Below are 27,141 nucleotides of genomic sequence, written 5' to 3'. Positions count from 1 at the left end.
ACAAATAATAATATGCAGACTGAGCTGAAGGGAGATGACATTCTGTAAATATGTTTCTCATACTGGTTAATGAATAAAGCCCTGGTGACCAATAGGAGAGCAAGATAGGTGGGACTAGGAGACAAGGAAGATTTGGGGATAGATAGAGGAGGAGATTCAACAAATAGGACTTGAATAGAACAGAGGTTTTGGATCCTTTCTCCAGTAAGCTGAGACCATGTGGAAGCACATAGTTTAGTATAAATGGGTTAATATTTAAGACAGAGCTAGCCAATAAGGATTGTTAGCTAGTAACAGGTCAACAGCTTTATATCTAATACAACATCTCTGTGTGTTATTTGGGGCTGATGCGGCTCTGGGACCATGCCGGTGGGCATACATTCTTCTAACAAAATAGCACCATAGCACCTCAAGATGGACCAGAGAACTTTCACTTAAAACTTGATGAAAGCTTAAAAAGGTGTTTTAAAAACAAAACAACAGAGACAAGCAAGGCTTATTGGTAACAGCATTTTTCTTGGTAGGGCTCTGTTTTGCTAGAGACAAGAAGAGACTGTTTTGCTAAAGACAAGTGGCTCCTTTAATGGAGGTTTCCTGACTCAGCGTAGCAGGAAAAAAAACCACATGGACATGCACTGCTAACAATTCAATGGTGTGTGTAAGCAGCTGGAGTGAATAGCTGGATGTGATGGCACACACCTTTAATTCCAGGAGACAGAGGCAAGTGGATCTCTGTGATTTAAACATAAACCTGGTGTACAGAGTGAATTCCAGGGCAGCCAAAGTTACACATAGAAACCCTATCTCAATAAATAAAACATAAAAATAGAAAAAATAAAACAATAAAAGATGGAAAACACAAAAAAGAGTCTGGATACTGTATGGTATTTTATTGTCTTTGTATTGTTTGACTGCTAAGGAAATACCAACAATTGTTAAAAAATTGCTGATGGATTAATTCAATTTATATATTTTACAAAATGCTTTGACTTCAAAATTTAAGTTCAAGAACAGGTTACTGGGGAAAAGGATTTCTATTTTTGTTTCGACAGAAAACAAAAAGCTGTGGATCCCTTCCAGACTACATGGTTTGATTAAGCAAGACCCCCTGAAACAACGTTCAGGTGATCCAACATTCAAAACATCTGGCACAAGGCAGCCTTGAAGACTACTTCAGCCAGGATTTTTGCATCTTCTTAGGATCCCCATGACAGTACCCCCTACCAGTAGGAAGCAGTTTGGAAAGAACGATGCCCAATGTTTATAAATGTTTGCTTTCATTTATATGCAGTTGGTTATAAATGGTTAATGACCACAAGCAATCCCCTTTTAAAGGTAAAAAGGAGATTATGTTATAGAAATGAATATTTTGTTTTGGAATGGACTTTCATTTATTGATATAAATTTAAAGTCAATTTTATAATAAGTGTATTTCTCCTCTTGTCTAGGAATTGTGTTTATATAGCTCATTTAGAAATGTAATGTATAATTTAGTGCAGATTATAGATATTTACCTATACTTAGAGTTAAGTTAGTTTGGTTTTCTAGATATACAGAGATAGATATGAGAAATTTTTCAAAGACCTACAGAATATGGCATTTAAAATGGTTTAGGGCTTTTCTTAACAGTGAGGCACAAATGCTCCTGACAACACCACCTACATCAGAAAGGAATATGGACATTGAAGAGACTAATTATGAAGTTTGCCTCCAATCTGGCAGGATAAGTTATTTGGACAAGATACTGCTCTTGTCTGAACTGTTTGACTTTATGCTGTATAAACTGGACAAGCAGGACCCATAGGAAAGTGACTGCTGATACAAGGTGGGCATTGCTACAGAGTTAATGCTTCATGGAAGAGTCTGCCAGGCATTCTGACAGACACAGAGAAAAATGACTGACAAACTGTCAATACAGGTGGACAGTTTAGTTCCCTGCTTTGCTGAGGAGTCTGCCAGACACACTATGGCCTATAGGCTAATGACAGAACATTACAGAATAACTTAGGTTGACTGACCAGGGTACTTGTCTCTGTCATTTCTAGAGTTTACATATTGTCCTTTTGTGGTCATTGATGGAGTTGAAGAAAGATAGTCATGGTAATAGTTCTTCTTAGTTTCCTTAGTTAAGTTACCTATAGGACTTAAGATTCACAAAGTTAAAATAGATGATGTTATATTTCTTTAAATCTTGTTAAATGTTAATGGACTAAATATTGTTAACTGTAAGTAAGGCATATCAGAGGTTTGAAGGGCAGAAAACATAGGGTGAAATAATGGTAATTATAATCTGAAAAATAAGAAATTATCAAAAAGTTAAGTCATATGCAGCAAATATTATCACAAAGAAAATGAAGATGATTTAAATATTAAACTGATCCAAAAGCCATTAAGTCCTTATAATAATAATTAATAATAATAAATGAGTAACATTTTTAGAACCTGAGAATATGACTTGGATAGTTGAGTAAGAGAAATAATGAAAAGGGGAAGACAAGTGTGAACTTGCTAACAGCAGGAGTAGTAGGAGGACTTTCATGGAAAGTAGGCAATTCCTGTTGTACAGAAAAGTCATGGATCCCAGATAGGAGGAGATATTACATTACTTTTCTCAATCTTACATTAAAACAAGTTAATAGCAAAGTCACTAGAGAAAAATGCAGTACAATGGCTTTCAGAACTGCTAGGACTAGAAGGATATGCTAGATAAAGAGGCAGAGAAGTTAAAAGAATAATCACCCGTTGATGCCAGCAGATACCAAATGGCTTTTCAATAGAGATAGGCTGTGCTTTTAAACAAGATCAAGTCTTTCTTCCTGTCATCTAGTGGTCATTACCTTACAGTCTATTCTGAAAGGAGGCCACAAAACCATGGGAACAGAAGGAACTTGCTAATGAGGATTGCTGACCTCATAGAAAAATGATAAACAGTCATTATTATTAGTTGCATGGTAAATATTTGTCATTCCAGCAGTAAGGAACTGGAGGTAGGAAGACAAAGGGTTTGAGCTTACCCCTAACTACATAATTCAAGGATAGCCAAGGATACTTGAGGCTTGGTCTCAAAAAAATGAAAAAAATAATAGTGACTTAAATGTGCCATATTTGGAAAACATTGTAGAAGGCATAAATATGATTTTGTATGATATCTTCTCCTATAAATGGCAGCAATATCTAGATATTGGTAATCTCCTCTAGAATAGACTCACAATGATGAAGATTTTACAAGAATGGAGAAAGACATTCCAGATTTAACATGTTCAAGATTCATTTGAATTCACAACCATGAGATTTTGTGATAAAATTAAGACTCAAAGTTTGGAGTCATAAAATGGATCAGAAAGCAAATATACAAATATATACACCTCACACTTTCCTTGAAGAATATTTTTTTTTCTTTTCAGTAGTGTAAATTGACTTAAATTTTGTCCTAGCTTTGGACAATGGCCACTGAGCCATTTCATCATGTGTAGAAAGATTTAAATGAATATGGCCCTCATCATCTCATAGGGAGTGACACAATTAGGATGTGTGGCCTTGTTGGAGTAGGTGTGGTCAGTTGGAGGAAATGTGTCACTGGGTGTGGTGTTTGAGGTTTCAAGTGCTCAAGTCAGGCCTAATCTCTCTCTCTCTCTCTCTCTCTCTCTCTCTCTCTCTCTCTCTCTCACACACACACACACACACACACTTCCTGCTGTCTGCCAATCCAGATGTAGAATTCTCAGATGCTTCTTCAGCATGGTAAATACCTGTATGCCATCAAACACCCTGCCATGATGAAAATTAAATCTCTGAATCTGTAAACAGGCCCAAATAAAATGCCTTCCTATATAAGAGGGACTGTGGTCATGGTGTCTCTTTATAGCAATAGGAACCCTCACTAAGACTTGTTGCCTCCTAAACTCAAAAAGAGCTAATCTTTTAATGAAGATTTTATTTTTCCTCAATTATAATGTCATTAAATTCTACTTTGCCTTTGCATCCCTTCAACCAGAGTTAGAGATAATTATTGATTCATTTAACACTGCAATCACAAAATATACCTATTGAAATGATTATATTTTAATAAATGTAATCTAGATATATTTCGTCTATATTCAAAATGTAATCCACTCTTTCATTTATGGGACCTTGATGTTCTTCTGCCAATAGTATTATTTCCCCAGATCATTTATTCTCTTAGTCTTTTATTGTTAAAAATATCATAAGCAGTTTTCTGTTTCATGCTAGTTTATGTGACATTTTAACTGTAGTTTTACAATCTTTATTTTCCTTATCAAGTAGATTTCAATATTAGCTGTATGATTTTAAGAATGATTATGACCTATCCAAATTGAGTTTCAAACTCTTGAGTCTTCTTTTTCGCATATTACCAACACCAAGCTAATTTTCTTCTTGAACCTGGACATTATACTGCCTTAGTGCATTTAATAGTGTTTCTCTCTTCTCATAGACCACAGTCCACCATTCTTTTACTCTCCCATTCAATTGTTTCTGAGTCACATCAACAAATATTGTTGTTTGCTACAGCTCTGGTGATGAAACAGGAATCACTAAACTCAATAAAAACCATGTGGAGTGTATTGGGGAAAGAAAGGGTGGTGTTGGTGTAAGCTGACTGGGAACAGAAATGGAAAGAGAGAAAAGGTGAAAGGGGCTTGCTTAAACAGGAAAGCTTGCACATGCCTGCAGAATTCTTATGCAGCCACATAGTGCATGACATAGTTGCACAACACAGGGCACTTTGAGCTGTTTAAGTATCAGCCTGAATGCCAGTGTGTGTACCCTGCAGTTGTCAGGGGTTGGGGTCAGCATAGTGCCAGGGTATCAGCATAAACCACTCATTTTCACTTGTTTCTTTATTTATAAGCAACACAATTAGTCTGCACATACTACACTTATTAGAACTATTGAGTTGTTATATGGAAGTTTTGATATGTGACCAGTTTGATCATTAATATTTTGATGTAACTTAACCTTTCAGTGATTTAAAGAAATGAACAAAATGTACTTCAGACTCAAAATTTTTAATGTTTGTGCTTCATTTTGAAAAATGAATCTTTTGCTAAACAGCTTATGTTGATCCCATATTTCTTTATGTCTAAGAGCAGATCACAGGTAGAATGCTCACAGTAACTTTCAGATGTGTTTGGAAACCGCAGTTCGTTTTTAATTTTTATCTTCCTCCTTCCTGGAGAACTCTGGTAGAAGAAGTTATTCTACCTCATCACAAACAGCTTGTGCATATACATCAGGAGTACTATTCCTTTCCAGAAACATCAGGCATCTCAGCCACTTTCAGACACACCAGGAATATCATCCCTTTCAAATGTGCAATTAATCCCACCCCTTTCTAGACATACTATGTGTCCCAGGCCCTTTCAGACACTTGGTGAATCTTAACTTTTTCCAGACATACCTGGAATTCCCACCCTTTCACCAGATGATTGGATTTATTTCCCATCTTATCATTAAGAGAAATGAAAAAAAAAAATGGTTCTTCAATGTTCCAGAGCTTTGGACAGCCGAGGAGAGACAACAACTGTACCAAATGGTAAGGAGTTTTTGTTAAAAAAAAAAAAAAAAAAAAAAAAAAAAAAAAAAAGTTTGTTAAACAGGATATTAAATTAAAAGAGAAAAAAAAACTCTTTCCATATGGGAACTTCAGTCAAGGTACCATTTTCTAGTACTCTGATGATACTGATGTATCAATTTAAGCAGTATTAATTCTAAAAGAGTGAATTATACTTTCAAAGTGATCTCATTTATTTTAGCTTTTTCATCCAAATTCTTTTCATTATGCAACTGAAATAAGATTGAGGACATTCATGTTCTTCTTGTTATAATGTTTTCAGAGTCAAAGTACTGTTAACATAATTTATACTGAGAAAATGAAGCCACTTATCTTTGACTGTAATCTGTTTTAATAAAATCTTCATATAAATATTTCCTGGTTAAAAATTAAGCTCAAATCATTAACTACTTTTTTTTGTGTTTGTCTGTTTTGAGCACATTAGCTAAAGATAATAATGCCACATAGTTTTTTGCTTTCTTTGTTTATTTTCTTTTAATTTATTTTTTCTGTCCAGAAAATGAGTGAGAATAGCCTGTACTCCAGTGAGTGACAAGTGAAATGACAATTTTATACACAAACATTTTCATAAAGATCTTTCATATTTGATCCATAAATGAAAACCTTTAGAAGTTTACAAAGAGTAGGATATATACCATTTTATTTGGAAAGAATATTCATTGGAATTTTAAATCCTAGATATTTAGGCTTGGAACCAACTTTAAACACATTGCCCTGTCATTAACACACGTTCAACTAAACATAAATTTCTGAAGTGCCAGAAATACATTTTTTTGGCTATGTTAGATTATCTTTGTATATAAATATAGGAAAATACTAAATGATGTCCATCATTACCTTATTTCAAGAGACATCCTATAAAATAATTTGAGAATAACAAAGAGCTACACAAACTTAGTATGTAATTGCTATGCTACAAAATACCACCAAAATAAATATCTGAAAAATAACATGAATTTTATTGTACATAGGTAAACTATACATCTTTTTTTTTTTAGGTATTATAGTTATAACTTAAATGTTTAACCTTTGCTGAAAAATTTCATTCTTTGGAGTCTTAAGATGAGGATACACTAGACCTATAACTATTAAAAACAAGTTCACAGGCATAGATTCATAATACTATAGAATAGAGTAATAATGATTGGAGAACAGATTTTTGTTTCTTCTGTGAGTAGAATGTATCTGACCACTAAGAATAATGGGTAGCTGATGGATTAATTTTGTGGAAAAAAAAAAAATGAGGGTTCTGTTATTGCATAGTGCAGGATTTTCTCACTTCAATTCTGGCAAGTTTTCTCAGAAACCGATGTCTTTGGTTCAGATCATTAATTACTGTGAAAGCTACTGTAATTTTCCTAGAAATCAATATTGTGGTTTGAGGCTGTGCTTTAGCTGTACTGTTTAATTAATGAGACAAACCGAACTCTGAGATACTATTCACCCCAAAGTAGGCTTTACTCCTTAACATATCTTTGTTTTCCACAAAGGAATGTTTTTAAATCCTATTGACTCAAACAATTATGGAAAGATATTGTGATACCTTTCACTAATAATAATAATACTACTACTACTAATAATAATAATAAAAAAAATAAAATAATCTTTTAGAAAGGAAATCTGATCTTTTGTGATTTTTTGGCCACTCCTGTTTCTGCAAGGACCAACCAATATCATGAACATAGTTTAAATTCTAAGACATGAATTTTTGTAAAGAGGGACTTTTATGGAGACCATAATGGTTGACATGACCTTCTCAGATGACTTATAGAATGGGTGCAGGGTTGGTCAGACCCACCCCTCCTCCAACACCAGAAAAGACATCTGCCTTGAAGTTGTATTACCTATGGCTTATTACCAGTAAAATACACAGTGGAGTGTTGAGATCACTCTCTCCAAACTCAAGAAAATAATATTTATACCTTAAGAGTCTGCTTAGGAAGCTTTCAGAAAAATGACAGAAGCTAAACACCAAATAATACTTGAGTTCTTCCTCGACCTCTGCTTTAGGGAGATTATATGATTTTTCTACTTGGGAGGATCAAAACCAGGAGATTGACATTACTAAGGCTTGACAATTCAGTTGGGTACACTATTGCGGTTAAATAAGGATCAGGATAAACAAATAGGCCAAATAGTGTTTATTCGGGGAGAAATAACTTACAACCTAGACAGATGAACACCAGCAAGTTCCACTGGATGCTCTCCTCTCCACATCCCTCCAGCAAGAGAGCATTCCCTGGTTCCTCCTCAGACCTCCTTCCACAGGTCACTTCTGACCCTGGCTCCACCCCCAATGGGCGTGGTCAGTGCCACAGAAGGAGACAAAGTGAATATACCACTACAGTTCACTCCCTACTCTTGCAGAGAAATGATATTCTGTTCTGAGAACCCACATAGCCTCTCACAAGCATCCGTAACTGGAATTTCAGGGCCTCTCACACTATCATGACTTCAGCAGAAGACCAGCATGCATATGATATACAAGGAACAAGCAATCATAAACATAAAGTAAAATAAATAATTCTTAAAAAAATGTTTCCAAAGAGAACCATAATTGTGGTTTGCACTTTACATTACACTTGAGCCTGGGATGTTATAGTTAAAGTGGAGCAGTGATTGATCCCCATCTTCAGAAGCCTTTTCCTTACTAAGAAACATGATAAACCACTGGGGTGACCCTCTGAAGACTTGACACAATGTCTGCTTATAGGCTGGTCATGTGACTCAGGGAGTAAGAGCACTTGGTTTACAATCATTAGGACTCAAATTCAAATCCCCAGCACCTATAATAGAAGTTAAAAGATACGCTGGACCAAGCAGATTGTCTTGTCTTCTGCTAATCAGTTAAGACCTTAACATAAACTGTCATTCTCTTGCAAGAAGAGTGTATGCCTCAAGGCTGGACTTGAATTTGAACAATATTATTGGCTCATTTCTGCTTCCTTCTATACAGGCTGCCAGGTAACTCAGGTTCTCTTGACACTTTCTAATTTACATGAACATGTGAGTAGGTCTTCTTGCCCCCTTTCTCTTCTCCCCCCCCCATTGCCTTTTCTCCCTGTTTTTCTGTTTTTGCAATTTTTGGCACCTCTCCCCCATCTGCTTTCTTCCCTCTGTCTTCCATACATATGTATATATTAATGTATATGAATATGAAGTATATACATATATGAGTTTCTTCACACACACACACACACACACACACACACCAAAATGGATTTGTACCATTTTTTTTTTTTAAATCAGAACACTCTTGAGAGACACTCTACCTTTTTTTTTTCATGGTTTAATTTTCTGATTTAGGTTTGGAGTCTCTTCAAGTGAGTAAAGGAATTACAAAACAACTCTTAACTGTGATCTTCATATTTTTATATCCTGAATGCCTTCATGTATTTCCCTCTATGTTTATATTTTATCTTCACTTTATTTAACTCTGTAAAAAAATACACTTTTAGCTTAATGATATATGATAGAATTAACTCAGAGTGTCATTTTCATTTTATTAGTTATAATAACTACATGAGCTTTACTGGTGTCATTCTGAGTGACAATTTCAAAGAAAAAGCTCTGTGGAAAAATAATTTCAGAACCTGAAATTCCAGGTTAAATTGTCATGACTTCACAAAGAAATACTCTTTTAGCAACAGGTTAGAAGAATGAAGGCTGAGTGCACATTTTATGCTGAAAACGTAAGATGTCAAAAATGAAAACTCTTACTTCAGGGCTAGGGATGGAGCTTATTTAGTAAAGTGTAAAGGTCTGCAAAGTGCCACATCTTAAAGATGGTGCTGGCTTCTGCCTTCCACCTTCCTCATGGTGAGCACTCTCTGTGGTAAACAAGTCCTTATTTGGCTAAGCCTGTTCTGCTTGTTTGCTTCCCTATAAGAGCAGCCTATCTGCAGGGTCCACGAGGCTCACTGGTGTTGTTCAGTGCAAGGGGATTTAAGCCTGTAAGGGCATTTCCCCAGGGTCGCCAGAAGAAGAAGCATGTTCAAGGATCCTGATTAAATGCTAAAAGAAGATCTTCCCTGAGTTGCGTTTTTCCTTGCTGGTCGAGGTTGGGTGCGATAGTAAAGGACTTACTCAGCATGCATGGCACCTTGGGTTCAGTACTCAGTGCTTCATACACTTGGAATGGTGGTACCCTATGGAGGCTGGAGGACCAAAAATTTGGAGGCATCCTCAGCAACATAGCAAATTTGAGGCCAGTGTGTGCTACCTGGAACCTGGACTCAAAAAAAAAAAAGTCTTTCCTCATGGGAACAATTATGTATTATAGTATTAAAGTGAACAAGTGAATAAAACAAATTATAATCTTTGACAGTCCCTACTTCTTGAATCTCTGAAATATTAACTTACCAACGATCAAGATAATAGATTGAATCCATTACAATCCTAAGTAAGCAAGCAGGAAAATATTATCAAATATGAAATTGACTTACCCTAAGGCACAACTTAATTGGGACACTATGTGAACCTCATGCATATACATGTAGAAGAACTTTTTAACTGCCATTAGTGATTTGTGCATCCTGACTTAAACTGAGCTGTTTCAAAGGCTATGAAACACATCTTTCATGATGAGCATATCTAATCTAAACATCTGAAATATATAAAAATCTGAAACTTTTGAGAGGCACCAGGAGGCCACCATGCAACACTCTGCATCTGAGTTTAAGTGCTATGGTCAGAACATAGACACGACATAATTACTTCACGAAGCTTACCTTCAAATGATGTAGGTGTGAGACACAAAGTGAACTGTATATCTCAGTGTTGACATAAATATTGCAAATTCATGTAGTTCTCAAGCCTAAAGCATACCTTGTTTCAAGCATTTTTCTAAAGTGGTGTGAACACACATATACTTAAGAATTATTTTTATTCATGCACGTGTGTAAACATGTGAACATGTGTTTGTGAGTATGTGTGTATATGTTTAGGGGTGTTGGTGACCTCAGAGACCAAAACAGGGTATCAACAGGGTATCAAATTCCTGGAACAGGAGTTAGAAGTGTTTGTGAGTCACTTGATATGCATGCTGAGATCAAAAGCAGCAAGCACTTGGATGCACTGAAATATCATTTCTCTAACCTCAACATGTAGCATGTTTAAAGTGTGAACTTGAATAACTATTTTATATATGGAAATATCAAACTAGCTAAAGTGTTATTTTTCCTGCAGCCCAGCTTTCTTGGTCTTTGCTATTATGCTCCTGAATCTCAAAAGTCTTCCCAGACGTCTTTGCATGTTGCTTCCTCCTTTTTATCCAGATCCCTGTTAGAGATTATCCCAGTTTCATACTGAATTCTGCATGCTTGTGCTAATATTTTAGTGCAAAGGCAGAAATACTTAGGAAAAATTTCTCAGAATTTGGAAACTAGATTACAAAAACTAAAATATGTCATTATAATATTTGGCCTCTCCTTATTTTCTGATTGAAGTTTTGATTTGGTTTTGGTTGAATGAAGAAATATATAAACAAACTGCTTTGAATTTATTAATAGCTTTTAAAAGTTTCATTTTTTATTGGCTTCTTTCAGTTTCTTCCTAATTGACAGTGGATTAATTAGTCACACTTAGATTAGAAATGTCCCCTAGTGCAAAGAAATTAGAGAAAGCTGCATCGATCTCTTTTTGCCTTGTCAAACATTGCTGAGCTAATTTTACAAGTCTAAAGAGGGAATGCTTACCATTTGGACCTCATCTATAACCTGCCAGAAGATGACAAACTAGTTTCAGAGATTGTGCATGTACTTTAGGTTGCATAGCTTCAGAATTAATTTTTAATTTTGCAACTCTTTTTTTTCAGACAGAATTTATCTGTGTAACCCTAGCTGTCCTGAAATTTGTTTTGTAGACCAGGCTGGCCTCAAATGCACACAGATCTTCCTGTTTTTTCCTCATAACTACTGGGATTAAAGGCATGAACCATCATTCCCAGTCTTTGTTTATTTATTGTGTATACAGAGTTATCTCTGCATGTATGGCTTCATGACAGAACACATCACCAAATCTCATATTAGATGGTTGTGAGCCACCATGAGGTTACTGAGAATTGAGTGTTCTTAAGCCTTGAATCATTTTTCCAACACCAATTTTGCAACTCTAGTAAGGAAGAATTAAAATCAGAAATACACTAAATATCTTTTCCTTGTAGACTCAGCAAGAAAAAATAATTGTGCCTTAAGTTTCTTATACTTATTTGATGTAGTATCATATTAAGGGTATTTTTGCACTTATAGTTTCTTTAGTTGGTATGTTTTCTTTAACAAAATTGAACACACGCACACACATACACATGCATGTGCACACACACACAGGAAGAGAGAGAGAAATATTATGAAGATGAGTAGGAAGAATAGGAGAATGGGGAGTAATTGGAGGGAAGGAAATACTGATGGATTGGATCTTAACGTATTATTTTATATTAACATGTATACATATTAAACACACCATCTAATTAAAACATGTTATGTTATGTATATGATCTATTAAGTAGATTTTCTATGGTCAGGAAGCTACAAAGCTACAAAGTCTTTTCTTCATTAGGCAAGCATGAAAAAATAAGATACTTTAATTCCAAATTAAAATGATTTTGAAGGCCATGGGTGTTACAAGTGCATTTTTTAAAGAATTGTTTACCAACTTAATGGGGTCAGAAGGGCAAATATCAAAATTAAACAAAATTATTCACTGAAAGGTTTACTAAGAATGAGAGTAGACTTAAAGCAGCAGCTTTCCTTCCTAAATTAGACCTAGTTTTCTACAAATGCTTACACAGATAATTCCTCTCTAACCACACCTTAGTCTGACACAGTCTCCTCTTTAGAGGGAAATTCTGTTGAACTGTTTCAAAGGCATTGAAGCAAAACATCGATGGTAATCCATTAAGATATAAATTGGTGGAACATATCATTGAATATAACATACAAGGGTTATATCTAAGTCCATATTCATTATATATTGAATTCAACTATGTGAATGATTACCATTCTAGAGCTATCAAAAATGAGTCACCCCATGCTCCTCCTGCACAATAAAATTTTTCTCTTTGATTAAAAACATCATGTTAAATTTTACCTTTCTTATTAATTTCTAATTGAAGTGATAATACTCTGTTGTGTGTTAAAGATAGAAGGGCATTTGATATCTCTTTAATACAAATAATACTTCAGTAAAATATTATAGTTATCACCTGTACAATTCTGTGGGTATTTTTCTGGATCAGTTGCCAAGTCCTGATGATAAAGGAATATGAATATATTTGTAAATCCAGTATTCATTAACAAATTAAATATTTCTGCCTGCTTTTATTTTATGAGAATGAGTATTTTACCTACATGTATGATTGTACATCATGTGTAGGCATTGTTTGTGGAGGCCAGGAAAGGGCAAGGCATCCCTTGAACTGTAGTTCTAGATGATTGTGAACAGCCATATGGATCTCTAGGCTTCTGCAAGAGCAACAAGTACTCTTTACAGCTGACACATCTCTCTAGTCCCATCAGATTTTTGTATAAAATGATTATATTTATATATAAGCACTCATTGTTGTGCATTCCATTTTGAAAAGAACAAATTTTGTTTTATTTACTAACATATTTCCTAGTAATGTTTGATCATCATTGCAAATATTACATTCAAGATGCCAAATACTTTTAATTGAGTTCTAACTGGGGAGACATGTGACAATTGAGGTAGAAGTTTTAGGTGTTAAGCTGCCTCAGAATTTTCTATTAAAATAGGATAAGAGAGGAACTCTTTAGGTGGCATTTAGCATGGTGAACTGTTCTTTGATTCTTAAATATATTCTTTTACTGTGTCTCAATATTCAGATGATTTGAGAAACTAAAATTTTATGGAATTCAAAATGTGTGGAAGATTTTAGTGAAGTATTAAAAGGGGTCACAAAATCACATGGAAAATTTTCTCTTTTTTCATACAAATAAATGCTACAAAAGTAAGCAATTTTCTTTTCTTTTTTGTTTTCTTTCTTTTTTCAAGACAGGGTTTGTCTGTATTGTTTTGGAAATATCTCTTCAGATCACGCTGGCCTTGCTCACAGAGATTAGTCTGCCCGTGTCTCCCAGTGCTGATATTAAGGCCATGTGCCACCAACACCAGGCTGAGGAAGAAATTTTCAAAGGAATTTGTTGTAAGTTGCCACAATTTTCATACCTCCTGACTTTAAAGTAGAGCTCTATCCAAACCATGTGCCATTAATTGACTACCCTTCCTAAATTTCTGTTATGATGGACACCTTATGATGTGAACCTTCTGCCTTTCAGCTACTAAGGGGCCTCGTTAGTATTTTAAAAATGGTCTCTATGCAGAAATTCCTTCTTTCACATGGGCATTTGTACCTTCAATTCTTAGAAGTCTCTGAGGACTACAATGAGACAGTTGGTTTTCATCTCTAAGATGATGGCCTAGTCCCAGTAGCAATGTCTTTGGGGAGACTTCATAGGCACCAAAGCAGCCCATGTATTTCAACTGGAAGTCCATAATAATCAGTTTAAAGCTATACATAGATTCTATTTTATTAGAAAAGGGAAGTCCTGTGTTTTTTTCTCTGACCGAATTCTAAGTTAGCTGGCCTTTGTCCACAGAGCTGCTGCAGTTTGCTCCAGTTCATTTTTTTTCTGAGTGGCATGGAAGTTATCCATGTAAGCAGATAGGATATTGTGTTTTCTAATTGCTGTATTATAGGTATGAAGACCAAGACTTCACCTACAGAATAAATTTAAAAATCAACCTGTCTATCTCTTTCTCACTAGAATGTTGAGACACACATCATCTATTTTTTTTTTTTTTTGGTAAATACACATTTGATTTAAAATTTCTTGACAAAAAGTCAACACACAATACAATATGCAACAACTCAAATTTATATATGTATATGCGTTTTAAATGATGATTTAAATAATTTCAAAATATTTAAATACTACATAGAAGAGATAATGATATAAAGTATTCACTATTCAATTTTACATAAATTGATACTATGTGTCAATTGAAAAATAGACTTCAACCCTAAATGTGATTTCAAATTTATTGTATATACAGATGCTTAGTACATTAACAATGTCTGGAAGCATATTAAAAGTAAAATATTTTAGATATTAATATCCAAATTAAAATTAGATACTATACATACATTTTAATAGAAAGTTTTGGTATTAAAATTAACTTTATTATTGGCTGGTGATCCTTTGCTCTAGGTCTAAAATCCTTGCCCCATTGTATAATTTTAGCTGTTTTGTCGAAAATCAGGTGTTCATAGGTGTGTGGGTTAGGATACAAGGTGAATTCTAAGAGATTTATATAAATTCCCTCACAGAAGCGGGAAGGGACCAGCCCCTCAGAGCGCAGGGGAAGTGGGGGGGCAGTGGATGGAGAGAGAAGTAGGAGAAAGCGAGGGAGAGGAGAGGAAAACATGTGCGACCAGGAAGATTGAGTCCTTTAGGAAGAGAAGACAGGAGAGAGAGAGAGAGAGAGAGAGAGAGAGAGAGAGAGAGAGAGAGAGAGAGAGAGAGAGAGCAAAATAGAGGGAGCCATTATAGGTTTGAAGAGAAAACTATCTCTAGAGAAATGTCCAGAGATCTATAAGTATGACCCCAAAGAACAATCTGAACAACTGTGGAAAGGCTACTTTATATGTCCTTCCCTGATAATGAGATTGATAACTAACTGTTTGCTATCATAGAGCCCCCATTTAGTAGCTGATGGAAACAGAAGCAGACACCCACAGCTAAACACTGAGCTTAACTCCTGGAATCCAGTTGCAGAGAGGGAGTAGTGATGAGAAAAGGTTTCAAGAGCAGGATGCAGAAACCCTCAGAGCCAGCTGACCTGAACAAATTGGAGCTCATGTACCCTCAGACCGATAGCTGGGAAGCCAGAATTGGACTAACTCAGGCACCCTGAACGTGGGTCTCAGTTAGAAATCCTAGGCAGTCTAACAGACTTCTGACAGTGAAACCAGGATGTATTCCTGGTGTAAGAAAGGATTTTGGGAGCACAGTCCCTTTGTAGGGATACTCCCTTAGCCTAGAGGTAAGAGGGAGGGCCTAGTCCCTACTCTAAATGACTTGACAAATTTTGATGATCTGTCCTGGAAGGTATTACACTTCCTGTGGAGTTGGGTGTGTGGGATGGGAGGGGGATTTGAGACATGGGAGGGAGAGCAGGAGAGGGAACTGGGTTCTGTATGTAAAATAAGAAAAATAGTAAACACATATATTTTAAAAAAGAGAATTGAAAAGACTAATGTCTCTTTTTGCAAAAGAAGAGTCTTCTTTCATGGCATCAATTTAACAGGGTGTTCACTACAGCTTTACCCATTGCCAACTTCATTAATTCATGGAACCACCCAGGATAGAACATCCTCATTTAGACATTCATCACACTCTGTCTGTCCATGGCCTAACACCATAATGTAGCACAGGACGCTTTAAACTTTGTTTAATCTCATTAAGTTTACAATTATTGTTTTAAATAGCATACATTTAAACCATTTCTCTTCTTGCCTTCCTTTCCCTAACTTGTCCCATGCTTTCCCTCATCGTCAAAATGATGGCCTCTTTTTCTTTCATTATTGTTGTGCATACCAGCTAATGCATATATACATGATTATTTAGTATTGTTTGTAATTATACGATTTCATGACTCACAACTTTGTATTCGATAACAATTTAAAAGGCTCAGCCCTGGCAGATACTAATTATCTCTCTTAACAGGCAATAGTTGCTGTAGTACTTTTTCTATGAAGGTAAATCTGTTTGATTTCCCCCTTTCCCACTAGAATTTATATTGGTGTTGTCATTGTTCAGGTCTTGTTTAGGTAGCCACATTTACCTTTTCATTGCTTTTTAAAATAGTGGAGTCAGCAATCTTAGATCCAAGGTTTCAGTGCCTAGCATTTTACTTCTTTCATTTAATCCTTTGGATATGACAAATTAGGCTGCTGTGCGATGCCCGTCTGCATGATGTGAATATGTTGTATTACCATTGGTCAATGAACTAGCTGATTTGGCCAAATGCCAGGCAGAATAGAGCCATGTAGGAAATCCAAGCAAAGATACAAGAAAGAAGAAGACAGAGTCAAGAAGATGCCAGCAGCCACAGTGGAAGCAGGCTGTGAGCTAGCAAGCCACAGGCCTTGTGGTAATACACAGATGGATGGAAATTATTTAATTTACATTGTAGAACTTAGTTAATAAAAGACTGAGCCAAAAGCAAATATTTATAAGTAATATTAACCTCACAGTGGTTATTCAGGAACTGGTGGTCAGGAGAGAAATTTCTGGTTACAGTAGATCATCCTATACAGTGAGTAGGTAAGGTATATTGATCTCATAAGAAGTCATAAATTGGGGCATATTTATGGACACATTGTTCTGGGGAGGGCTCAAGATAATAAAGTTTAGAAGAAAAATCATGCATCAAGTATTTATACAAACTATGAGGAAAAAATATAAATGACTTGGTCCTGAAGAGCTGTTTCCTCATGAATGAAGTATGCATTCCTAGAGGTAGCTCATAAGACCTGGAAACTGCAGTAAGATCCTGAATCTTATAAGAGTCCTAAGACCGTCAACAAGATCATAAGGCAGTAACAACTGTTGGGTAGAGGATGCATGCCAAGCCACTTGAAAATTGTGCAGAGAGCTTGAAGGCAGTAGCATTCACACTGGGTTAGCTATACAGCTATAAAGCAGGCATCCATCATCTATGTGCCTGCAAGGAACCTCAAAAAACTCACTGTTTCCTAAGAAAGGTATGGGTGGAATTCTTCCTTTGGTTTGTCACTAGTGCCTCTGGTGAAGTATATAGAAATTTGTTCATGTGTCCTCATGAAAGTTTATACAACATTAAACTTATAAAAGCAAGACTATAGATTCAGAGAAGTATTAGTACATGGCTCACAGAACTGGTTTACAATCTCCACATCACTGGTTCTTGAGATGAGTGCAGTAAAATTAATGATGTAAGGAGGATTTGGTAGCATTGAGCATTCTTGCAACATTAAAGAGCACAAATCATGATTTCAGTAAAAAGGAGCATAAAGATTATCATACAAGTAGTAAAATCAGTTACTTTATTAACTGTGAACTATGTAATCTGATTTCAATTAAGAGAATTAAATTTGGTTATAATATTATATATGACCATCCAAAAAATTAAATTATTGAATGGGTTTTGCTACAGACTAAATTAGATACTTGTATTTTTAGAACAGTAGACATAATAAACATTGGAAAATGATTTAACTTCTAATTATAACAATCTTTAGATTAAGTTACATAACACCTTAGAGTAATCACAGGAGAATTTGAATCAAGGAGATGGTGATAATCTTGTGGTAAGATAGCAGGTGTGCATGCAACAGTATTTTAAGAAGTTTAGTTTTGAACATGCTATTATCTTGGCAATACAAATTAACAGTGAGATGAGCCTTTCATGTAAAACTGCTCTCAATTCGTGTTGGAAATGAATGTGTTTCTGGTGGGGTAGCCAGACTTGCCTTTGTTATACAGCTTTATAGACACACATTAACAGTGTCAGAGACCACCCTTCAGTTTATATCATAGTCATAGTAAAGGGAATATAGTCATTTCAGACTAACAGTTTTCTTTGTGAGTTTTACACAGCATTGACTTCATTTTCTCATTAGTTCACAGAAATTATTTCTTTCCTAACTTGAAACAAAAAGGCAAAGGCTGAGTGTCTTTTCCAAGAGCTGAAGATGTTTTTTGCTCTTCCCGCTACTCCTAGCCCAGTGGCAATCAATGATGCTTTTAAGTAAAAAGAATAAATATTCAATTCATTTCTATTGTATACTTTGCAAAATGACAAATTGATTGTAGTAATTTATGTGAAAAATACATTTTCATGAGCTACACTCACTTTTTTATCCCTAAGTTAAACTCTGCTTTATGCTATCTCACACTAACTGTCAATGTTGAATTGTAAATATCCTCAAGAGTCAGGGGTTCAGATATCAGGGAGCATGATTAAGCTGTTTTAGTGTCAATGATAGCTATATAGTTGTTACAGAAACATTTCTTAGAGTTTGGAAGTAAACAGACAGCCATCATGACTATCTGATGTGCTTGTCAAAATACAACCTTGAGCACCATTTAGTCTCCAGAGTGAGCATATGGCTCAAGTATGTGAATACTCTTTCTTTCTCTTTATAAATTTTTGAATGTGCATGCATTTGTGGAAGGCAGAGAACAACACTGTATATTTTCCTCCAACACTCTCCTCCTTAATTTTGGAGATGAGTGTCTCGCTGAGATTATGAATCACCAAGTCAGCTGACCAATTATTCCAAGGATACACCTGTCTCTGTCCCTCCATCATTGGGTTACAGAACTCTACAGCTATGCTAGGCTCTTCTGGATGTTCTGGGGACCCAAACGTTGCTTGTCATGTTCCTGCAGCTATTAATTATCCATTGAATCATCTCACCAGCCTTGTAATACAATTTTTAAGAGATGACCTTAATTTCTATTGTAAGAATGGGATTGAAATTGATCAATGTAAAGAAACATATTTTACCTGAGAGTGATTATCATGAACACCCCCTCATAATATAGTAACCGAACCCAAGTTTTTCTGATGACTCTTATTTTGAACTCTACTTGATATTGTCAAAGTCAAAGAGAAGGCTTTATTGATTATCTATTTTATACTATACAGTGCTTCAACTTTTTATCCTTTATAAAGCTATTTGCCAATCTAGCTTGTTTTAGCCCCTAAACATAGTGAGTATGGCACTATATATTGACAAATGGGACTGTGTTGATGTGATGATTGTGCATTATTCACATAAGTTTGATATCACACATATCCACTAAAGTAATGACTGCTTAACATCTGTGGGCAGAGAAAGAGAGGTGGCTAGAGTAATAGGATATCATTAAGGATTGAGAAATGGGGGCAAGAGTCAAAGAATGCCACAGATCTATAGATGAGGACAAAGTGGAAAACAGACCCTCATCTTTCATTTTCCTAAGGGAATGTGGCTGTCCCAGTGAACTGACTTGTAAGAGGATGAGAAACCAGTCAGGCCTCCAACATCAGTGATCTAGTTGACACCATTTTTAGCCAAGTTCTTGGCTACTTGTTATGGCAACTAGAAAACAAATTCAGAAATCACTGATTTTGTCTACACCCGAACTTCCTTTATCTATTTAGAATGCAAGTGCTTTTGTGGCCAGCCACTGACCTGAGAAGAATACCACGTTTATTACCAGTTTTGCTTATTCTAATGTTAGCAAGGGCCAGCATATTGTATTTAAAGATTAAGATTTTTTAATCAAATATGTTTGTTATAGTCACTTTTGTCATCTAGGATTTAATAGAGCTTAATGACTGGGACTAATTTTCAAGGTGTCGAAATGATATCATAGTGCTTGTGGACATCACTCTTAATCTGGGGAGTAGATTTTGTTATGAAGATTTTTCATCACAGTTTTGTTTCACTAAAATGTAATGAAATAAAGGCTACTGGGCTTTAAAATGTCATGTTAATGTCAGAATCAGGTGCTCTCAATTTAAGGTGTCTGATTTAGAATATGGAAGTTTTGCAATAGAGTGAAACTTATACATGTTAATGAGAATCATAACATAAACATTCTATGTTATTTCTGAGTGTATCTGTGTTTGTGGATGTCTTGTGACTGTGTCTGAGCTTTTTTCTGTGTGGGGTGTCTGTGTGTATGTGTGTAACTCTATATGTGTCTGTGTATGTGAGTGTGAGTGTGTCTGTGTGTGTGCATGTGTGTGTCTCTCTGTGTGTATGTGTCTCTGTGTTTGTGAGTGTATATGTCTCTCTCTGTATATGGATGTGTGTGAGTGTGTCTGTCTGTTTGTCTCTGTATATGTGTTTCTGCCTGTCTGTCCTGTCATGTTTGTGCATTGGGGGTCAAAGCCTGAAGGATATATGTGAAGGTTGTTCTTTGTTGTTGAGCTACCTCCTATTTCTGTACTTTAATGTATAAATTTGAATTGTCCATTGTCCATTGATATGCTGTATGCTTTCCTGTCTAGATGCAAGAGAGTCAAAGTAAGCCACAATTACCCCCATCAGGCACAAAATCATAAGAGGATAGGCCTGCATTCTGTGTGTATTATGTTGCGAAAATGTGGTGTTTATAGTATATGTAAATACTAGCTATATTTTCAAATTAGTATATTTTCAATTGAACTGCATGCGTGGAGACTACAATCATTTTTTAAAGTATAATAGCTATAATTTACAGAGTTAATAAATTATGCATGAGAATAAGGCTATATCAAACTAATTCAACTTAGAAATAAACAAAAGGCTGTGTGAACATGCTGTATTGAATACAGAGGCACTTTATCTACTAAGAGTTTGCAACTGATCACCTGCTAATACCCACACAAGCAACAGTACAAAAAGTCAATGAGTCATGAAGAAAATAAGAAGAATAAATAAATAAAATTGAATTATTTTTCTAGAATCCAGATGCAAAATTATTCAATAAAAAATTAAATCATCTATTTATCCCAGAGGAATCTTACATTTTTATTAGATCTTACATTTACTAATCTTATCTAATGCTAAACAGAGGGAAAATAAAGTAACAGGTTGGAGAGTTTATATTTTACACATGTAATCCTTTGTTCTTGGAGTTCACACAGTGTTTCTGAACATTTTCCTCATTGGGTACAGATGCACAGATGTCGAATTACAATAGATATCTGTTTTAGTCTTCTAAAGTAAGCCACCTGAAGAAATGAATTTGCAAAAATTTACCTTTGTCCCACTTAATTCCTAAAAAACAATAGCTATCGGTGGCACAGAAAACCCTGTGAGGTGAAGCACTTTTCCATACAATATTTATTAAGTCTTAAAGTTAATACCTCCACAATTTAACAGTCTAGCATCTTTGTGCTTGGGATATGAAGGAGAATATGAGCACCTATACAAGGACTTACTTGGCTAAACACTGAACCAAACAGGAATCCAGATGCAGAGAGGGAGGACTGATAAGACAATGGAAAGAAGACCAGGCTACAGCAATCCACAGAGACAGCTGACCTGAACAAGGGGGAGCTAATGGATCCCCAGACTGATAGCTGGGAAAGCAGCATTGGATCAACTCAGACCTCCTGAACGTGGGTCTCAGTTAGAAGGCCTGAGCAGCCTAAGGAACCTCTGACAGTGGAACCATGATGTATCCTAATATATGAAAGGGCAGCACATTCCCCATGGAGGGATACTCCACTAACCTAGAGGCAGGAGGGAGATGCCAGTCTCTACTCCAAATGACTCGACAGATTTTGTTGATCTCTTCTGGAAAGCATCACCCTCCTTGTTGAGTGGGGTGGGGTAAATGGAATGGGAGGGTGGTCTGGAGGCATGGGAGGGAGGGAGAGGGAACAGGGATCAATATATAAAATAAGAAAAAATAAATAATAAATAAAAAAAAAAAAGGACTCGGTTGTCTGTATGTTCCTGACTGTGTTGTTTGGTGGAGAGGTAGACGGTGTGGCAGAGAGTTTACTGTGATTGTATTTAAAGATGACCAGAAAATGGAAAGAACAACAAATAAACACAGGACCTGATATGCTGAAATTCATCTGTGTGATAAACAAAAGGTCTGTGAAAATATAAGTCATAGCAGCATATAACACTTTTGAAAGAAATGAAACCTGAATTGTGAAATAAAGCATTATCTTTTATTGTTCATGAAAATCCATTGATTAGAGGATCCTCATTGAGGGAAAAAACATAACAATATGCAATTTGACTGTATGTCCTGAATAATTATGGATAACAAATTTTGGAAACTATCCTGTGAAAGTGGGGATTTAAATGAGTTTGCCAGACCCAAGGTAAATGACACATAGGTGTTTATTATGGAAGGACTTACACAGATAAGAGTAAATAACCGTTGAGGTCTGACTGCTACTGATAATACATTTTCTGCTGTTCTGATACTCTGCACAACCCAAGAGAGAGTGTTCCAGTTCCTCCTCTACTTTAAGAGGTCACATTTGCATGTGAAATCACACTGAAAGGGTGTGGCCACTATTACAAATTCACTGGCAAGGCAAGATACCCTTTATGTCTAAATAAGAAGGTTTTAATCTTCATACACAAAGTATATACAATGGTAACAAACATCAAGTATATTCCAGGAGAAAGGAAGGTAAAAAGGTATACAAATTAAGACCTACAGCCAGCAAGTGTAACATTGAATAATAGACACATTCTGCATTCCCAGTCCCAAAGTAATGGCATATAACAGACATTATTCCTATAGCTGTTCTAATCTGGAAAGTCTAAGTCTTGATTCTAATATTTTCTATTTAAGATACAAAAGGATATTAGCTATGACACTCTAGTCTTAAAACTCATCAAAGATTTGAAAAGGAAAATATTATTACTAGGGTAGACAAGAAGTGCAAGTGTATAACTTCCTAAAGTTCCAAGTGAAGACAGAAACAGCAGCCTACCTGTGCAGTCACCCAAGGTCTCACAGTAACATCGGGGTAACCAAACTTTGGCTAAGGCCTTGAGTATCTGATAGACCAACACAGAAACAGGGAAATCGAAAGATTGTTTTACCCTAACTTGGCAAGTTTCATCAGTCTCTTTAAGTTTACCTCCTACTAACCCAGTAAGGACAGCATGATCAAAGTCAGCAGCTGAGATGGGGGTAGTTCTTTGCCAAAGAGGCCAGTATTCAAGAAGAGAAGGAACTAGAAATGGAGTGTCATTGATGCCCACAGTACTCTAGGGTACTCTGGGTGCTGTCAGGAGCAATTGTGTCTCATGTCAACAAGTCCTAAATTATTAAAACATTTAAATGCTATATTCTTTAGGTCCTTGAAGTGTTTGGAGATCAAATATCTATGTTGGGTACAACTCTGAGCACATATAGAATCTGACTGATATCATTACGTAATTATTTTCCGTATTTCTCAGAAGCATAATTGCTCAGTGACTGAAGAATCCCAAACTGAAGTTAAACAATCTTAAAACCAATGTGCAACATAAGGACAATGACCTCAAATTTGTACCTATATACATATCTATTTAAATCTCTAAATCTGAAGTATAACTGAAATATCTTTATTAGAGATAGAACTGTATAGTGCAACATGATAAAAAATTATCCTAAATTGTGTCAATGTACAAAATATTGGCCACTAGTACAAGACCAATGGCAAGGCAAGATGCCACTACAATCCTATGGGAAATACTTTTATTTTTAAAAGACTATGGAAAGCTGGGCTGGAGAGAGAGCTCAGAGGTTAAAATACTATGGAAATAGTTTATTTTTAAAAGACAAAATTAGACATATATATGATATATGATCACAGCTATATATCTACATTTATCTGTGTATATATGTATAAAATTTATAAGTCATTTTTACTATGATGTGGACAGATGCATATCAAAAGAGATGAATGTGAGGCTGCTACATGAGAAAAGGATGCTGTGATTGTCTAGCAAAAAAAGTAGAACTGAAGCTGTGAAAATAAAAAAAAGATAAAATGAAAACGTAAGGCTATAATCATAGGAACAGCCATGGTGCTTGAGTGACTCCTTTGTGGTGTTTAATATGAGAGCCACTATGTAAATGATAGTCGGGAAGGGCATCAGAGCACTGGGCATGAACTCAAAGCATATTATTTTCTCTCATGAATGTGGAATTGCCTTTGACTGTGAACAATAATAAAATATAATGGCATTAGTGTTCAAGTATGATGATTTCCTGGACATGAAGTGTCTGTGACCACAACAAACTGAAGGCAAGATCCAGGTGTATGGAACGCGAAACTGCCGTCAATACTACAGCTGTAAATTTGAAATTCATATCTTAGGCACCTATGTGACAGTATTGGCTGACAAAGAATGAAGCAATGAGGGATGAATTATGGGATTGTACCAAATGAAAAGTTTCTCTATGGCAAAAAAACAACAGAGTGATGAAAGAATACAGAGAAAGGGAGAAAATGTGCAAACAATTTATCTGATAAAAAGAGCTTGTGAGATGGCTCAGTGAGTAAACGCATTTGATGCCAAACATCTTTCTCTTGATATGCATTTTATGTACATTTGATTTTTAAATATCCAAAGTCTTTTAAGAATAACACTCTTCCTTGTTTTTGTCATCCTATTAATTTATGTCATCCTATTAAATTGTATCCTATACAACCATTAAAACCAAAAGGGCATATCTATAGGTCTATATCTCTCTGTGTCTATGTTTGTCTTTCTCTCTCTCTCTCATCTATCTATCTATCTATCTATCTATCTATCTATCATCCATCCATCCATCTATCTATCTATCTATCAATAATCTATTATCTATCTTTATATCATCTGCCTACAGATGAATATAGTATAAGTCTTTGATATGAAATTCTCTTCATGGCTGAATGAAAATTGTAGCAAAAGTCTACAGTTGTTTATGATTTTCTTAATATAATTTGTTGCTAAAATGGATTATCTTAATGGACTATGTGTATCTTAAGTGTTTCTGAATAGATGTGATTATATTTTAGACTATTCAAAAGATTTGAACACACAATTAGTAAAATCTCTTATGGATATCATTTGAGGCATTTCATTCATGTATAAATAATTAACTAATGAAAATATAGAAAGAATATGTACACACCTTGTACTTCAACACTCAGTATATAGCACATAATTATGTCAGGGAGACATTTAGAATGTGACAGTTTAAGCATGATAAGATTAGGTCTGATTTTAAAATAGAATGAAAAGAGATGTACAGACACAAAGAAAACCAAGAAAGAGATTAAATAATTTTTTGGATAAGACACAAATATGACTAAGTTAAAAAGTTAAAAAAAATAAAGCCAAATATAAACAAAGAAAGTCAGAATAATTCAGCAAACTAAAGCATTTGTATAGCCTTTTATGAGCATCTAATTCAAATCATATTAAAGCAATATCACAAGATAATAATAAATTCTGTTTAATAATGTTATTATATTATTTTAGTAATATGAACAAAAATAATCTTATTTTCAACATTCTTTCTGTGTAAACATTGCCATTCGTATTGATAAACAATGTCTCATGAACACACCTGGATAGCATAGCCCTACATGTGGAATGGGGATAGGGGGGTGGGAGGAGATGGTGGTCAGGGTGCATGTAAGGGAAGGGTTGAGGGAGGGAGGGAGGGAGAGAGGGAGGAAGGGAGGGAGGGTGCAAGAGGGAACTGGGATCAACACGTAAAATAAAAAAATAATAAAAATGTCTCATATTATCTCAATTAACTTATTTTTGTGCATGTTTTATAAACAGATCAAATTTCCTAGAATATTTTTGATATTGGACTATCCTAGATAATCATAAATCCAGGATTTGAGGTGTTTCAGTGTGTAAAGGCCCTTGACACCAAACCTAAAGACCAGAGTCTCTCCTGTACCCACATTGTGGGAGCACTTCCTGATGGTGTCCTCTGACCCCCACATGTGCATACAAGTATACATAGACAAAATAAATCTTTCACTATTGTCATATTTTCTTCTCTTCCATGCCTTCCTTCTCTCTACACAGTAAGCTTTCCTGTTCCTTTATTTTCATTATACCTGTGGTTTCTACCTCTTCTCTATTGACAGCCTTTCTCTATTGATCCTTCTTAATTTCCTGGCCTCTGTCTGTATTCCAAATGAAACACACATATTTGAAGAGTCACAGCTAAAAATCCACAAATGAGAGAAGAGACGTGACTTTTCTCGTTTGGGGTTGAGTTACCTCAGAATAATTGTTTCCAATTCTGTCAGTTTTCTTGTGCATTTCACTATTTTACGTTTTTAAAGCAGGGTGACTTTCCATTATGTAAATATGGCACATTAGTTGTTGAACATATAGGCTCTTTCCATTTCCATGATATTGTTGATAGAGGATCAGTGAACATGATTTAGCAGGTATCTCTAGAGAAGATGTGGAGTCCTTTGGGGATATGCCCAGGATATCATGTTGTAGATCTGTGTCCAGCTCTGTAAGGAGCCTCCATACTCATGTCTATAAGCTTGCACTACTTTTCACTCTCCATAGCAGTGAGTAACTGTTCACCTTTGCCCACACCCATATTCAAGCCAGCATTTGTCACTTATTTTTGGTTTTGATCTTAGCCATTGCACCTTGGGTAAGATCAAAGTTTACATAATTTTAATTTGCATTTTACGGATACTTATGAATGTTGTAAAATATGTTTTTTTCCAGTTATTACAGTGAAAAAAACATTGTGAAAATATAGTTTAACCTGAATGCAGAACCTGGCACATACAAACATATACACTTTGAATAGACCAGTGAGTAATAACCATTAGCCATATAAACTAACAAATTATTTGTATATTTAATTAAAAAGTATCCTCTTTTCTCTAAAATGAAAAACTATAGTTATGAATATATTGCCATTAATGTACTTAAAACATCCCGTCTCATGTTCAAAGTTACCTCATCACACACAGCCTGATTTGTGAACAGCTGTCACTTTCCATCC

At 35.4% G+C, this 27,141-nt stretch overlaps 1 protein-coding gene across 7 annotated transcripts in view; it reads right to left on the bottom strand.

Annotated features, from left to right (window-relative positions):
• Gria4 (glutamate ionotropic receptor AMPA type subunit 4) overlaps nt 1-27,141 on the bottom strand; it is a 345,494-nt gene that overhangs the window by 263,249 nt on the left and 55,104 nt on the right. The gene's annotated exons all lie outside the window — the stretch shown is intronic.

Source organism: Phodopus roborovskii, unplaced genomic scaffold (assembly GCF_943737965.1).
Source record: "Phodopus roborovskii unplaced genomic scaffold, PHOROB, whole genome shotgun sequence".
Taxonomy (NCBI): domain Eukaryota; kingdom Metazoa; phylum Chordata; class Mammalia; order Rodentia; family Cricetidae; genus Phodopus; species Phodopus roborovskii.
Note: the sequence above shows the minus strand (reverse complement) of the source record. Positions and strands in the feature narration are given on the sequence as shown.